The sequence below is a fragment of the Tupaia chinensis genome, unplaced genomic scaffold, assembly GCF_000334495.1.
Source record: "Tupaia chinensis unplaced genomic scaffold, TupChi_1.0 Scaffold000706_1, whole genome shotgun sequence".
Taxonomy (NCBI): domain Eukaryota; kingdom Metazoa; phylum Chordata; class Mammalia; order Scandentia; family Tupaiidae; genus Tupaia; species Tupaia belangeri.
This window is the reverse complement of record NW_006160229.1, coordinates 1,725,712-1,737,900: the sequence shown is the minus strand read 5'-3', so window position 1 is coordinate 1,737,900 and position 12,189 is coordinate 1,725,712. Positions and strand designations below refer to the sequence as shown.

The following is a 12,189-nucleotide window of genomic DNA, read 5'->3' as shown; positions in this document are numbered from 1 at the left end:
TCGTGAGTTTAAGCCACAGGGTCCGGGACTCGAACCGCGGTCGACTACATGGGAGTCCAGTGACATAGCCATTACGCTAACTGCTGGTCCCATGGATCTTAGGGGTTTTGATCATTTTATAAAGCTTTCATATTATAATCAGTGTTGTTTTCCTCTGGACACTTTAAAACTTACACTTAGCTTTTATTGATGATTTCTAGTGTTGGCCAGATGGTAGTGCAATGGTAATGTAACAAGATGCACATGAAAAGATATGGGGTTCACATCCCTGGGCTTCACTATATATAGTGATCCTTCATCTACATGCCATGATCTGTGCTGGTTGAGGCTGTGGGTAGATCACAGCATGATGACATGCTTGAAGTGCCTCTCTTTCTTTCTCTTTTGGAAGCTGTAAAGACACTTTAAAAAATTTTTTAGAGATATTTTTGCTATAGGGTGTGTGTGCTTACTAGAGAGACTGAGAGAGACAGAAACAGAAAGCAAGAAACCACACCCCGGGGGGATGGCTGTGCCACAATCCCTTCTCCTCTATTTCCCTCTTGGAATTTTGGGCCCACACGCACATGTGCCCAGTGTGAGTTTAAGCCACCACATCTGGGACTCGAATAACTACGTTGGAGTCCAGTTACATAACCTTTATGCCATCTGCTGGTCTCTAAAAGAAAATTTCTAGTATTATTTTTAAATTGTGTTCAGGTGGGCCAGCTGGTGGCATGGCAAAGATGGCTGGATCCCACACGGCCAGTGTGTGGTTCAGTCCTGAACCCAGCTGCTTGAAAAACACACCTGGCACATGTACTTGCATCTTCAAGATCCCAAGGGGAGAATGGAGGAGAAGGGATTGAATGTGGCCATCCCCCATGGAGGTCACTAGGAATAAAACTCTACCTTCTTTTTTTTTTTTTGGAGAGATTTTCACTGTAGGGCGCGTGCGCTCGCCAGACAGACAGAGAGAGACATAGAGACAGAAAGCGAGAAATCACCCCCCAGGGGGGATGGTCACGCCGCAATCCCTTCTCCTCCATTCTCCTCTCGGGATCTTGGGCACGCACGCACATGCGCCCGGCGTGAGTTTTAAGCCACCGGGTCCGGGACACGAACCGCGGTCGACTACGTGGGAGTCCAGCGACATAGCCATTACGCTAACTGCTGGTTCCCCCGGCGTGAGTTTTTAAGCCACCGGGTCCGGGACGCGAACTGTGGTAGACTACATGGAAGTCCAGCGACATAGCCATTACACTAACTGCTGGTCCCTGGAGGTCAGATCTCTATGCTCTCTGACAGCTCTTCTAGCTTCTGGATTTCTTTCCCCACTTTCCCTTCCAGGTCTTTTCTCCAATAGACCCATCTTGGTGTCTTCTTGCAGGGCCCAGACTAAGAAGTAATTTCATGATACATTGACATCTTCCAAGGTACATAATTTCTGAAAATGAGTGAAAAGACCAACCAAATAAGTAGTTAATACAAGGAGAAATATAGACTAGAATAAAACTATCAAAGTAAGAATTATCAAAGACAAATAGCGTGTTTTTTTTTTTTTATTGCTTTCTTTTTTTCTTTTAAATTGCCGAGGGCAGGTCTACTTGCCAGAAAGAGAAAGACAGTCAGAGAGAGGGAGAAGGAGAAAGCGTACCCCAATGGGGCATGATCACACCACAATCCCTTCTTTGCCATCTCTCCCTCATGACAGGATTTTGAGCACACACACACATGTACCCATCATGATTTTCTTTCTTTTCCGAAGGTTTTGCCGTAAGGCACTTGTGCTCTCCAGAGAGATAGAGACAGAGAGAGGGAAAGTGAGAAATCAGCTCCCGAGAGATGGCCACATGACAGTCCCTTCTCCTCCATTCTCCTCTCCCGATTTTGGGCATTCACACACACCCGCCCAATGTGATTTTCAAGCCACTGTGTGTATGACTTGAACCACAGTCGGCCATGTGGGCATCCAGCCTAAATGGCAAGTATATTATATGCTTCAGATACTAATTTTTCAGAGGATGGTGCAATAATCATTTGGTTATACATACTAAATTAATATACGTATCAGCAACTGCCAAGAAACAGCTTTTCTAAAACACTTATTTGAAAATTAGAAGTGATAGAATACCACTTGGTTGGCACAAATATTAAAATATTAATACTGGAAAATATTAATGCAAATTGGTCTAGCCAGTGGTGTGATAGTTAAGGTGACTGGATCCTACATAGCTGATTGTATAGTTTGAGTCCTGCATCTGGCAGCTTGGCAACCATGCGATGTGCACGTGCATGCATGCCCAAAATCCAGAAAGGAGAATTGCTATGTGGCTGTCCCTCCGGGGGGCTTTCTTATTTTTCCTTCTCTTTTTCTCTCTTTCTGTCTCTCTGTCTCTGGTGAGCATACCCACCTTATAGCACATTTTAAAAAACTGAATGTAGTCATAACTTGCTAATAAGGATGTAAAGGATCTTTTTTTTTTTTTCATGTTTGAGTTCTACAATACAAGAGCATACTTTCTCTATCCTAGGCTGAGGAAGGTACATGTATTTTAGGGTTTAAGGCTCGAGTCTACGCATTATTATAATGTTTAGGCAGCTGTAAGGAGGCAGTTTAGAAGGAAGAAGAGAGAGAGAGGGAGGGAGGAGGGTAATGTAAGTATCTGACGTGGCATTTGGATAGGAACCAAATACTCTACTTGAATGAACTGGTAACAGGTAACATTCAGATTTTCAAAGCCTGTTATAAGGTCAGCTTAAACCACTCAGTAGCCACATATAACAAAGATACAGTTGCTCCTGAATGTTTACATTTTAAGAAATTCATAGAAATAAAATGAAATATTCATTGAATGCCCTACTGTGTGTGTAGCAGTTGGCAAGAAGGCAGGGATAGTGAAGAGAGCAAGACTGATACAGAAAGATGTTTGTATGATAGACTTGTCTATGGCACGACTGTGCTATTTTTGTACTTGAGAAAAAATGGAATTTCACAGTAGAAATGTTCAATTAACTGTTAAACACTCTCGTCAATTAAGCGATCATTTCCAAATCTGATGGATGAGTTCAAAATATCCAATTCATTCTAATCATCAGGCGGAAGAACAGTCCAACTCTCAAGGAGAAAAGAGCAGATAAACATGTAAATGAATGACTAAATATTAATTTACAAAGTTTTCCATGTGTTAAATGAGGAGCTGAATTACAGTGAGCAGTGCAATATTTAATGATAATCTAATTATATTTTATTTTGTAACATTTTAAAGTAAGTGCTAGGTTGTGAGAATAAGACATTGGGGACATAGCTAGGACAAGAAAAACCATTGAAAGCTCCAAAGACTAATTCCTATCGCTAGTATAAGCTTTGCAAATAACACAACTGCTCATCCATTCTCCTTTCTACGTGGTGCTTGATTTCCTTCCTTCTTCTGTCTTTATCCACTAGAAAATTATAATCTTGGAACTCAGGTATAAAACCACCAATGCCAAACCAGAAGGTCACGTGGAGGTTAAGGTGGCTGGATCCCACATGGACCTGGCAGCTTGAACATCACACCAGGTGTGCATTCATGTCCAAAATCCCAAGAAGAGAATGGACAAGGGATGGTGGCATGAACATTCCCCCTGAGGGGAGATGATTTTTTACCCGCCCCCCCTCGACCTTCCTGGTGAGTGCACATCCCCTATAGCCAATTAATAAAAAAAATCACCAATGCCAGAAGCTTCTGGGACCAGCAGGTGGCGTGGTGGTAAAGGTGGCTGGATCCCATGTGGCTGACCCTGCAGTTCAAATTCCTGACCCAGTGGCTTGAAAAACACACTGGGTGCTTGTGCATGCTCAAAACTCCAAAAGGGAGAGTTGGAGGAGAAAGAATTGCAGTGTGACCATGCCCCATGGAGAGTGCTTTCTCCCCTTTTCTCTTTCTCTCTTTCTCTTTCTAGGGAATTCACCCTCTAACAAAAAAGGAAAGAAAGCAAGCCTTCCTTGGCACTTAACCCTTGGGGTGACCATGAGGACTGAGCCTTGAAGGCATCCAACTAAAGGAAGCATAATTGACCAAGGATCCCAGCTGCTAGGCCATGAAATTGATCTCCACTTTTGTTTCAAGGCCATGCATCTCATAGGGTCCTCCCAGTTGATGATCAAAGACACCAGAGTTGCTAATGTGGCCCTGTTCTTAGGAGACATGGCTTTGTTGGTGACTTTGGCTTGCAGAGTCACCGAAAACAGCTTTGTCAAACCTCTCTTAGGCTGTGTTGCAGTCTAGGTTGCTACCACCCAACCTCTGCTCCCTCTGTCTTTTATTTCTGTCAGACTTGAATCATGGTGGAATTATTCTCCTAGCCTTCATCTAGCTCCCTTCCTGTTTTCTCTCATGAAGGCATTTCCTTTAATAAAATCCTTGCCTCACCTTTTCAGAAGACCTAGGACAACCTGCCCTTCTTTGAAGTGGCTCTGCAGTTGCTCTTTATAATTACCCATATTTCATAGTCTTGAGTGGCATTCCTTTTTGTTTTTGTATGTATCTTTCATATTATACTGTGAGCTCCTTGAAGGCAGGATTTGCTGTGTCTTGGTCATGATTTTATCTCTGGTGCTTACCATGTGTTAACATAATCAATGTTTGTTGAGTGAATGATGTATGCACGAAAACACAGTTGTTAGGACCCATTGAATCAGAAAAATGTAATTTAGCATTGTGACTCTGACGCTTTGTTGCTCTATGACCTTGGACGAGTAAGTTAATCTCACTGTGCCTCTCTTTTCTCATTTGGGAATTGGGAATGATGATAATAATATTAAGTTCAATGATATGAAATAGATCATATTCTTTTTTGAGCTCTTAAATTAAAAATTTCATATAGTTCAATCTAACAGTTACGTAGGTTTGTTTGAGGATTAAAGTGAGAAAGATAGGGGCTGGCTGGCGATGTAGTGGTTAAGGCACTGGGCTCCCACATGGTCAACTGTGGTTTGAGTCCCAGACCTGGCACCTTGCTTTCTCACTTCCCCTCTCTCTCTGGACAAATTAAAAATAATAATAATAAATAAAATTAAATAAGTAATTCTAAAAAAATGAGAAAGATATATGTAAATTGAAAACTCTAGAAACTGGCTCACTGCAAGACCTTATTGAAGGTCTTAGCAATTCTTGTGAGGGTTACTATTGTTATATATTCCTTCAGTGAAATGCCACTCAGTTCCACAGGGTGAAGTATGGGTGTGAATCACTGCTCACCTGCTATTATGTTGTCTGAAAAGTTATGACATATTTTCCTGTGTTTTTCTATGCAAAATGCATTATGACTTTTCCAATGACCCAATATTATTAGACAATAGAGATAGAATACTTATCATCATCTAGTGTCCATTCTTTAAGGGACAATATTTTTTATTTTGTTACATTTACTTTAATAGGCAATAATAGTCTCAGAAATCTTTCTCTTCATCAGATGTTTGATTCACTTGAAAAACTTTTGGTTTTTGAGCTTGAATGTGGAGCTTTACACCATCAATAATATGATTTCCTGTTGTAGTGCATTCTGAAGTTCTTCTGAAGAAAAATGAACCCAACCCATACCTTTGTGAAAGCCAGTCTCTTTATTAAAAGGTACAGTGCACTTTCCTATATGGCCAAACTGTGCAAAGTTTTCTTTCAACTCACTTGCTTGTGCAGTCCAAGGAATTTTTTTTGACAAAAGCAATGGGACGACTAACATCTGTATGCAACACCATGGTTGCTCTCACTTCCGTGGTCGCCATTTTCAACCTTGGGACAGTATTATTAATGAGGTGAATATTGTGTTTTGTTTTGTTTATTTTTTTTGAGATAAAATTCACAAAACTTAAAATTCACCATTTTAACCATCTTAAAGTGCATATAATTCAGTGATACATTCATTCAGTGTTGTGCAACTATCTCCACTATCTAATTTTAGACTGTATTCATTACCTTCAAGAAGCTTTGTACCCATTGACAGCTAATCCCCATTTTCTCCTTCCCCAACTACTGGCAACCAGTAATTTGCTTTCTGTCTCTATAGATTTGGTATTCTGAACATTTCATATAAATGGAATAATAGAATATGTGACTTTATGTATTTGGCCCCTCCCCCCCAGGGAGGATGCCCACTCCACAATCCCTTCAACTCCATTCTCCTCTTGGGATTTTGGGCATGCATGCACACATGCTTGGTATGAGTTTTAAGTGTCAGGTCCAAGACTTGAACCATGCTTTATTATGTGGGACCCCAGTGATGTAACCATGACACCATCTGCTGTTTCCTCAATATGATATTTTTAAAGCTCATTCATCTGGTAGTATATATAAATACCTCATTGTTTTTATGGCTGAATAGAATTTCATTTTATAAGTAGGTCACAATTTATTTATCCAATTATCAATTGCTAGGTTCAATTGTTAGGTATTTGGATTACTTCCACTTTTAGCTATATGAATAATGGTGCTATCATCTTTTGTGTACAAGTTTTTCTATGAACACCTTTTCAGTTCTCTTGGATTTAGTTCCACCTAGGAGTGGAATTATTGTGTCATATGGTAACTTTACATTTAACCTTTTTAAAATTCTTAAATAATTATTTATTTTTAAAATTTATTCATTTACTTATTTTAATTTGACGAGAGACAGAGAGAGAGAGAGAGAGAGAGAGAGAGAGAGAAAATGAGAAAGCAAGCTATTTGGTCCGGGACTCGAACTGTGGTCGGCCATGTGGGAGTGTGCAACACCTTAACCACCATGCCATCTACTGGCCCCACATTTAACTTTTTAAGAAACTGCCAAACTGTTTTCCAACATAGCCATACCATATTACATTCCATCACTAATGTATTAGAATGCCAGTTTCTTCACTCCCTAATATTTATTTTCTGTTTTCTTTTAAAAAATTATATCTATCCTAATGAATGTGAAGTGCTGTATCATTGAGTCTTTTAAAAAGTGTACTTTATTCATGACAGAAGGCACATGCACATGCATGAGACAGAGAGATAGAGAGAGAGGGAGAACCCTCAACAGAGTCTTGTCATGTTGCAGTCTCCTTCCTCAGGCCCTCTAGCTGATCAGGATCTTGGTCCTGCTTGCAAAAGCACTTAGCATGTTCTCAAGCTGACCAGTAGTTTGACTTACACTTTCCAGCACTGAAATTCAGTTTTCTACCAACTGCACCACCAAGCTGAACTTTTCACTGTGATTTATTTTTTAATTTGCCAGGGGGATTTTGTGCTCTCTAGAGAGATAGAGACAGAGAGAGAGGGAGAGGGAGAAACCCTTCCCCAATGGGTTGGCATTATGCTGCAGTATCTTTTCCACTCTACTGGGATTTGGGGTTCATATGCACATATGCCTGGCATGTTTCTCAAGCCACCAAGGCAAGGATTTGAATCACATAGTTGGCCATGAAGGATCTGGCTCCCTTAGTCACCAGACCTGGGGTCAGCTCTTCATTGTGGTTTTGACTGGCCTTTCCTTAATGACTAATTATGTTTTTGAGCATATTTTCATGTGCTTATTGGCCATTCATATATCTTCTTTAGAGAAATCCCTTGCACATTGAAAAAATTGTCTTTTTATTGTTGAGATGTAAGTATTGTTTATAAAGTATATAAATAAGTTTTTAAAATATGGTATATGATATGCAAATATTTTCTCCCATTCCCTCGATTGCCTTTTCCTCTTCTTTTTTTTTTGCCAGAGGGTGTGTGTATTTACCAGAGAAATAGAGAGAAAGAGAGATATAGAGAAAGTACATCTCAGTGAGATGCGGTGTGATCATATCACGATCCCTTCTCTATTTCTGCATCCTGTCTGTGTTTTGGGCATGTACACACACACACACCTGGTGTGTCCATTGAGTCACTGGGATGGGACTTAAACTTAGTCAAATATACAGATTTGACTCCCTTAAGTTCTCTTTGCTACAGGGCTGGCTCTCTTTTCACTCTTTTGATAGTGTTTTTTTTTTTTTTTTTAGAGGTTTTTGCTATAGGGCACGTGCACTCGCCAGACAGAGAGAGACAGAGAAACAGAAAGCGAGAAATCACCCCCCAGAGGGGATGGCCACGCCGCAATCCCTTCTCCTCCATTTTCCCCTCGGGATCTGGGGCACGCACACACATGCGCCCAGCATGAGTTTTAAGCCACCGGGTCCAGGACACAAACCATGGTCGACTACATGAGAGTCCAGCGATATAGCCATTATGCTAACTGCTGGTCCCATGATAAGTGTTCTTTGATGTATAGAAGTTTTTAATTGTGAAGTCCACTTTATCTAGTTTTTCTTTTGTTTTGTTTTGAGTGTCATATGTTAAAGAAAATATTGCCTAATTTGAGGTCTATGCCTAATTTATGTCTATGTTTCTTTCTAAAAGTTTTAGAGCCTTAGCTCATAAGTTTAGATCTTTGATCCATTTGGGGTTAAGTTTTTTTTTTAAGAATTCTTTATTTAATTTTATTTACTCATCTATTTATTTTAATCTGGCCAGACACATGCACACACACACACACACACACACACACACGGAGATAGAGAGAGAGGGAGAGAGAGAAAGCCACCAGGTTCAAGACTAGAACCATGGTTGGTCATGTGGGAATGTCCAATGCCTTAACTACCACGCCACCTGCTGGTCCCAGGGTTAATTTTTATATGCAGTGTGAGTCCCAAATCCAAATTCATTCATTTTTTTTTAGATTAAAAATATTGATTAAAGCAGATTCCCTTTAGCATATGAAGAAAAAAACACAAACACAACATGACTGGAAACATTTAGAGAATCGAATTCAAGTTAAACATGTTCACAAGTCCATTATCAAATAAATTATTACTAAAGGAAAAGGTATTTTGGAACTTAAACTTAAGGAAGGCTATACACAATTTAGGTATGGGGAGGAACTAACCAAAAAAAAACAAAAAATAAAAAACAAAAAACAAAAAAACCCAGAATGCACTTTTACATTTTACAGTCTTTAATTAAGCACATAAAACTGTACTAAGTAGTATATTTCTCCATGAACTTTTTTTGAAATTCAAAGCGTAGAGTATCATTTACAAATCTTTTGTCTTCTGATCATCTACGCCTTTTGCACAGTTCTTGAAGACGACATTATCATCCCACATTCTTTTAACTTTGAAGTTGGCCTGTGGATGGGACAGGCCCATGAGATTAAGTAGCGAGTTTCCACTCAGAATGTTTTCCATTCAAATTCTCTCTTCTTCAGCTTTTTGTTCTTTTTCCTTCCTGGCCTGTTCTTCAACTCTTCCTTTTTAAATTTTTTCTAGTTCTACAAGAAGAGCTGCAGTATTGTCATCATCACTCTCCTCTTTAAAATCTTCATCTTTCTCGTCTGTCAGAGGTTCATCTGCATCGAAGTTGGCGGCAGAAATCTGGTCTAACTGAGGCTTCTTTGACACTGAAGAGGAGGATGTATGTTCTCGGGTTGGACAATCCCCATTTTTCTCTGTGGCAGCAGCTCTCTCTCACTCTCTTCCAACTTTTTCTTAAAGTCACGGTTGCGAACCTCTTCAGGGGCATCCTGAGTAGTCTGTCTTATTTTATCTTTGTATGTGAAGGTAGGTCTCTGCTTGAATACTGTTTTGAGAGTTGGCTCAAATCAACTTCTCCATTTCCTCTTCCACCCCTTGGAGGTTCAAAAGTTGGCCTGGCTGCTGTCGTCATCTTTTATGCTGCTATCCTCCTGCCATTCATTTTGGTCGAGGTCCGGTGCAGCAGACTCTGAAAATCATACAGACGCTATTACTCACGCTCCCCTCCCAGAAGCCTCTGCACCCAGGGCTAAGCCCAAATTCATTCTTTAACATGTGGATATACATTTGTTCCAGTATCTTTTGTTAAGAAGACTTTTCTTTCCCCATTGAATGGACCTCACCTTGTTGAAAATCAAATGATCATAGATGGATGTGTTTATTTCTGGACTTTCAGTTCTATTCTATCGATCATTTATCTTTATGCCAATACCACACTGTATCCATTATTGTAGTTTTGTAACAAATTTTGAAATAGAGAAATGTGAGTCCTCCAACTTTGTTCTTTTTCAAGATGGTTTTGGCTATTCAGGGTCCCTTGCATCTCCATAAGAATGCTATGGTCAAGCTTGTCCATTTCTTCAAAAAAGGCACCTAGAATTTTGACAGGAATTTTGTTGACTCTGTAGATCATTTTAGGGAGTATTATCATCATAATGATAAGAAATCTCTCTCTCTCTCTTTTTTTTTTTTTTGAGAGGTTTTTGCTATAGGGCGTGTGCGCTTGCTAGACAGACAGAGAGAGAGACAGAATGCAAGAAATCACCCCCCCCCCAGGGGAGATGGCCACACCGCAATCCCTTCTCCTCCATTATCCTCTCGGGATCATGGCACGCACGCACATGTGCCCGGTGTGAGTTTTAAGTCACCAGGTCCAGGACTCGAACCACGGTCGACTATGTGGGAGTCCAGCGACATAGCCATTATGCTAACTGCTGGTCCCATAAGAAATCTCTTAATCTGTGGACATAGGATGTGCTTTCATTTATTTAGGTTTCATTTAATTTCTTTCAATAATGTTTCATAATTTTCACTGTAGAAGTCTCACTTTTTCCATTAAGTTTATTTCCATTTTTTCTTTCTTTTTATATTATTGTAAATGGAAATACTTTCTTAAACTCGTTTTTGTATTTTTAAATGTTGGTGTATTTAAATAAAATTATTTTTATATATTGACTTTTTTCCTCAACTTTCCTGAATTCCTTTATTAGATCTAATAGTTTCTATTTTTTTTCTTTATGTGGATTCTTAAGGGTTTCTATATATAAGATACTGCCATCTGCGAATAGAAGTAGTTTCACGTTTTTCTTTCTAGTCTGGATTTCTTTCCTCTTTTTCTTGTCCAGATGTTTTCAGTACAATGTTTGAAGTGGCACGATCAGACATCCTTTTCTTGTTCCTGATCTTAGGGGAAAGCATTCAGTCTTTCACCCTTAAGTAGGATATAGACTGTTAGTGTTTGTTTTTCAGATGCCCTTCATCAAGCTGAGGAACAGTTTCTCTATTCTTGGTTTGTGGAGAGTTTTTAATTAATAGAGGGTCTGATTTTTTAAAAGAATTATTTTATTTAACTTTATTATGATTATTTTTTAATATTTCCAGACACACACACACACACACAGAGAGAGAGAGAGGGAGAAAGCGAGGGAGAGAGGGAAAGTGAGAAAGCAAGCCTCCAGGTCTAGGACTCGAATGATGGTCAGCCATGCTGGAGTCCAGCGCCCATTACCACCACACCACCTGCTGGCCCCAAGGGTCTGATTTTTTAAAATTGCTTCAGGGCACATACACTCTCCAGAGAGAGACAGACAAGAGAGACTGAGAGAGGGAAACTAAGAAAGTACCCCTATCTGTGTGTGTGTGTGTGTGTGGGTGGTCACACTATAATCCTTTTTCCTCCTTCTCCTCTTGGTATTTTGGGTATGCATGCACACGTGCCTGGCATATTTTTGAAGCTGCTGAATGCAGGACTTGAGACTCACAGTCAGCCATATGAGATCCAGCCACCTTAACCACCATGTAACTTATTGGTCCAAGGGTCACATATTTTTATTAATTCTTTTCTACATTTATTCAGATTATCATGAATTTTCTTTTTACTAGTGTGATATATTACTTTGAGTGATTTTTCATGTAATGACCCAACCTTGTATTCCTGGGACAAACTCCACTTGGTCTGGTTTATGATACTTCTTTTATGCTACTGGACTTGGTTTGCAAATACTTCACTGAGGATTGTGCACCAATTCAGAAAAGATTTTAATCTATAGCTTTATTTTCTTGTCATCACTTTGGCATTAGTATTAGGGTCTCTTAGTCCATTAGTGTTGCTTTAACAGAATATCTGAGGTTTGGTGATTTCTTAAGAAAAACAAAAAAGTATGCCTCAACTGTAATGGTGCAAGAAATCCACCAATCTGGGAGGCTGGGACCATGTGAGAGGACTGCATTCAGATTCCAGACCAGCTTGAACTGACTGAGTGCAGTAGCATGTATTGTAATCTTAGCTAACTGGGTAGCTGAGGCAGAGGATCACAATGGTGAGATCCTGCCCCTCCAAATACCTCTCTCTTGAGTCCCAAACCTGGAGGCTTGCTCTCTCACTTTATTTCACTCTCTCTCTCATTTGTTTAAAATAAATTAAA

General features: G+C 39.8%; 1 pseudogene; it reads right to left on the bottom strand.

The window, feature by feature from the left end:
* Positions 1-8,990: 8,990 nt before the first annotated feature.
* Positions 8,991-9,690, bottom strand: LOC102500246 (spliceosome-associated protein CWC15 homolog pseudogene; annotated as a pseudogene).
* Positions 9,691-12,189: the final 2,499 nt, after the last annotated feature.